Genomic DNA, 5,254 nt, shown 5'->3' with positions numbered 1-5,254 from the left:
CGGTGAGAAAAGACAACCTGACACATATCTTTCCAGATTTTAAACCATGTGGTATTTATTTGTTATGTTCCCACAATTGCCTCTTGATCTACGTGCAGCTTGTTGAACATTTCACTCAGTATGCCACCAATTCCTGGAGCCTTGTTTTTGGCTAATGCTTTCTGTGTTAGTCCGGGTAGACTAGAGAAACAAATTCATAGAGACTCGTATGTGAAAAAGAAAGAGGTTTATATACAAGAGCAATTGAACGTTGAGAAAACATCCCAGCCCAGTCCAGATCAAGTCCTTAAGTTGGATTTAGCCCATATGTCTGATACCAATCTATAAAGTCATCTTCAGACTCACAAAACACATGCGATGACACCTAATGCAGGAAGATCACAGGCCAGTGGGTTGGACGTCTTCACCACTTGGATCCAGTGGTGTAAGCATCTCGGCTTACAGCATGCAGCTGGCAGGAGTCTCTATGTGGCTTCTCTGGCTCCAGAGGTCTGGTTGGATCAGGGTAGGTCCATGTGGCTATTCCAGCTCCCAGGGCATAGCACCATGTGTGTTTTCAGTAGAGCGTCATCTCAGGGAGTGAGTAGAGAAAGAGTGTGTCTCCCACTTCCAAGGAGGAAAAATACAGGAGTTCCCAGAATTCTCAGGAGAAGGCCATGCCCGCACAGAGGTCTCATTGGTTATATCTTGATTGACAGGCCAGACTCCACCCTTTCACTCATAATTCTCTCAAATTGACACCAGATTATTTAACTACCACACTTTCAGTGCATTTTCTTCAGTTTAAGATAGACTGAATGTGTGGCTCCTTTTTTTGGTTTTCTACCTCTAGGTCTTTGTATATTTCATTATAATATTTTATTTGTCTCTCGAGCTGCTTTTTGAAAATTTCTGCTCATATTTTTTAGGATGTTTCTTTTATGCGACGTAGCTACTCTACAATTAAAGCAACTTCCAGAGTCTCTTCTGACATCCACTTTGATATTTTATTTCCAACCTCTTTAATAACCATTTCTTTCTTCGTGTATGATGTTCATTATGTCATCCCACAGCTCATTAGGTCTTCTGTCATTAGTGTGTTAATGCATCAAATCTGTTCTTGAGATGCTCTAGAAATTCAGGTGGGATAGACTCAAGTCATATTTTGGCCTTCATGAACTTGTTTTAATTTTAAAGCTTTAATTTTAAATTTTAAACTGAGCTTACATATGGGCAATTGATGGTCTGTTCCACAGTCAGGCCTTGGCCTGGTTTTAGCTACTGATATTGAACTTCTCTATCATCTCCTCCCACAAATGCAGTCAAGTTGATTTCTATATATTCCATCTGGAGAAATCCATGTGTATGGTCACTTTTTTGGTATTCGATAAAGGTATTTGTGACAAAGAATGATTGGTCTTGAAAAATTCTGTCCTGTGATCCCCGGCTTTGTTTCTGTCACCAAGGCCATATTTTCCAGCTATGGTTCCTTCCTCTTTTTCCCCATCTTTTTGCATTCTAGTCACCAACAGTTATCATTCCATCTTGATTGTATGCATGATCAATTTCAGCCTGAAGACACTGGTAGATTTCTGAACCACTAGCTTCAGTGGTTGGTGCTTAAATTTGAATAATAGCTGTGTTGATTGGATTTTTTTCTATGCTGATAGAGATCCTTCTATCACATACTTCAAGATAGATCTTGAAATGTCCTATTTGTCTGTGAATTCAATGCTATTCCTCTTGATTGTTTCATTCCCAGCATATTAAACCATATGATCTTCTGATTAAAAATGGTTAATACCAGTCTCACAAATGCCTAGAAAGTTGATTATTATTATGCCTTTCATTTCATTTTTTACCATTCCAATTTCTTCTTTTTTTATGTCCATGACTTTATTAAAATAAATACACATAATAAAGAAAAATAATGTGAAAAAGACCCCATCAGTTTTACTAGCTACAGTAGGTATTATTTGTTATTATGTATTATAAATTACATATAACTTGTAATTATAACAAAAATTAAAATTTTGGATAGTGTTTTATTCAAGAATAACATAATTTCAAATATCTTCCAAAATAGTTTCCTAGAGTGCTACTCAAAAAAGCAAATGCAATAAGAAATTTAGATCGTTAAATATCTTTCACTAATAAATACATACAGAAAGCCAAGAAATTTAGATGTATAGCCCCCGAGTGCATGTCTTTTCTTTTTCTCATTAAAGGCTCAATTCGGCACTGTGTTTAGGCTATGGACAACAGACAAAGGCCAGTGTTCACCAGAGTCTGACATCAGCAGCCTTCATCTAAACTCTAGTAGTTTGTCAACAGAAGTGTCACATTTGAAGTCTGTAGGAAACAGATTTGGGACTCAAGGTTAGATTAGTCTGTGGGACAGTCTGATTGTTACATCAGCAACACCAACAATATCTCCAATTTCTTTTTGGGTCCTCTTCTCAGCTGAAGCCTGTGCTCCCATGGAAACAGCTGCTGATGCCATGGATATTGGGTTCCTCCCTGGCACCCAGTCCAGTTTCATGGCCTTACAAGCAAGTGTGTAGCTGCCATCTGCACTTGCTTATGGAGGCAAAGGTTTGAACAGGACCTGGACATGACATCCCCAGGTGTAATCAAATCCAAACTGGTTTCTAAGGCTTTCAAAATAAGTTAAAAATAATGTAAATCTATGATATGACATATATGTCTTTAAAGGTCCTAGGCACCCTTTCTTGTCTACAGGCAATAGAGAGAAAAGCAGAAGCTATGACTTTATTAGGGCGTCCCTTTAGGCTCGTCTGCTCATACACTTCCTTGAATAAATTATTCGTTTGATTAACTATATTTCTAAGGAGGTTGATTGTATCTGTCATGGTAGTGATTTCCTTGAATGCATTCATCACTGCCCCATCATAACTACTCATTGTTCTCCAAATTTCATATTTAGAATTGCCAAATTCATCAAAACTTGCAGTCCATGGGTCCTCCCCTCACTCAGAACAGGATTCTGAGAATCTTCAGCTTGAGATGAATCTTTTGTTGCTTTGTCACTATCGAATGTTCTCTGCTCAGATCAATAACCAGATTACTTACAACCAGGACTAATCATATCACCAGCTCGGTTGTCCTCCACTAAAATTGCATCAGGATAGTTTGGACATGTGACTCTGGAAGAGCATCCAAAAGGCTGGTAGTAGACTCCTTCTTCACGGTCACTGCGGTTTCGGCAACAACAGCCACACAGAGACAGGAAGCGATGGTCTCCAGTTTTCTTTGATTCATACTTCACACATTCCAACATCTAACAATTAATTGATGTTTGCAGCTCTTCTCGTTTGGAGTCATGCCTCATAAGGAAATGAAGGTGCTGAAGACTTTACTCCCATCCAGGTCATTTTAGTGGACTCTACTTTGAGGTGTCAACTCTTCCTTGGTCATATTTTGAGTGCCTTCCAACTGCAAGGGCTCAGCTTCTGGTAATGTCTTCGACAATGCTATGCTTCTTTTCATGAGGCTTGCAGCAGGTAATTCCTCAGAAGTGGACAGCCTATTCTTTCTTTGTCATCTGTTACTAGTCTCTGCTGAAATCTGTTCACTTTGGGTGACCCTGTTGGTGTTTGAAGAACCAGTGACATTGCTTCCAGCATCACAACAACATACAGAATGATAAACTAATAGGCACGTTTTCGCTACTCACAATTATGAGGGTTTATTAGGGAAATTAACAGCTTACCAGAAGCCAGGATCTGAAAACATTATGGATATAGTCATTGGTCTACAGCAAGACCACTCTTCAACCAGCAGACACATCTCTACTCTGACCTAGAGCTTCTCAATCACATGGTTCCCCTTTTCCTCTGTGTCTGTGGGCCAGGAAGCCCAACCAACCAATGATTAGCCTCCAGGATCATGGTCTCAGCTCTGCTCCTCTGCTCTTTCTCATAATTTCCATGCCTGGTTCTGGTCTTGACCTCTACTGTGTCTGTGCTCTTCTGGTGGTTCCTCTTCCTGTGTGGCTCCAGTAATTCTTTCCATTCCCGCTTCTGAGATAGCTGTTTGATACACAGAGGAATCGTAATCCAAATTGACCAATCCCCTCTATTAGTGTTCATACTATTTACATAGTTCCACTCAATTTTTTGTTGGGAGTTACAGAAACATGGGTAGAAAAGACATAGTAAGACATTTCCAGCCACCACAGGCCACCCGCTGGCTCTTCTAGCCTTTGTCTCTTTTAGAAATGGAGAATTAACTCCCCCACTGCTTTCAATTTTATCTTTTACAATTACATTTTTTTACAATCACAACCTTGTTAATCTGAATCATGTAATGCTATCAACATCTTTCTCCACCCTCTCTTCCCCAGACCACCAATAAAAGAGGAAACTATTCAATGGGAACCCTCATTTGTCCCTTTCATTCTGAGACTAAACATACCCATGAAGGTTTATAAACCAGCCACTTCATGTCTTTATCTCTGTTTTGCATATCAAGTTTCTAAATCACCTGTCCCCATCAATCTAGTACTATGAACATACTATATCAAGTATGTTCCTTGATCTGAAGAGTCATCATTCAGCTTGGATCATTAAGTATCTATATCTATAAGCAAAATTCAATCTAGAACAGGCCACCTATCAAATCTGCAGCAATGTACATAGCTCACAGAGTCAAAATCTTCCTCTTTTCATTCAGTTGTGTTCTGATCAACTCAACCCTAACATTCCAAGTGAGTACCATAAGAAGCTTGTAAGCTCATACACACTTCTTTGAAATTCATATCATTTGGCTCCTTCATTTACTTTCACCAGCCCTAGGTTAATAGGGCTAGGTCATGTCCATGGGCAATGCTCTTTAAACTTCAAATCAGTCAGCCTCACCTTTTTTCTTTTGCTAATCTCTGTGACTAGATCAATGCATGCTATCAGAACATGTCTAAACTCAGCCCGTTTCTACAGTGCTGCATTTCTCCCACTTCCACTCAACAAGTGGACCTAGGTGTTGAACATCACAGGACTATCAGACTGTTTGCTGGGCCTCTTTAACTTCCAGCCCTAAACTCGTGGGCATAGAAATTTCCAGTCTTGGTGTATCCAAAGACAAACAGCTTGTTCAAAATTAATAAAATCAAATAGTTACTTTCTATCTCCCCACATGTCTTCAAAAAAGAAAAAAACCTATCCTAAGCACTTTCTGGGTGGGTCTACATGTCTTTTCAGATAAAAAGGTTCTGGTACTCTGTGGTCTCTGTGGGGTTCAGATTGCTTAAACCCTC

The 5,254-nt window shown here is 39.4% G+C and overlaps 1 pseudogene; it reads right to left on the bottom strand.

Moving 5' to 3' along the window:
- Positions 1-2,284: 2,284 nt before the first annotated feature.
- Positions 2,285-3,261, bottom strand: LOC101643288 (annotated as a pseudogene).
- Positions 3,262-5,254: the final 1,993 nt, after the last annotated feature.

The sequence above is a fragment of the Echinops telfairi genome, unplaced genomic scaffold, assembly GCF_000313985.2.
Source record: "Echinops telfairi isolate 266 unplaced genomic scaffold, ASM31398v2 ScPeMD7_4;HRSCAF=17, whole genome shotgun sequence".
Taxonomy (NCBI): Eukaryota; Metazoa; Chordata; class Mammalia; order Afrosoricida; family Tenrecidae; genus Echinops; species Echinops telfairi.
The sequence above is the reverse complement of the archived record's forward strand: the minus strand, read 5'-3'. Positions and strand labels throughout refer to the sequence as shown.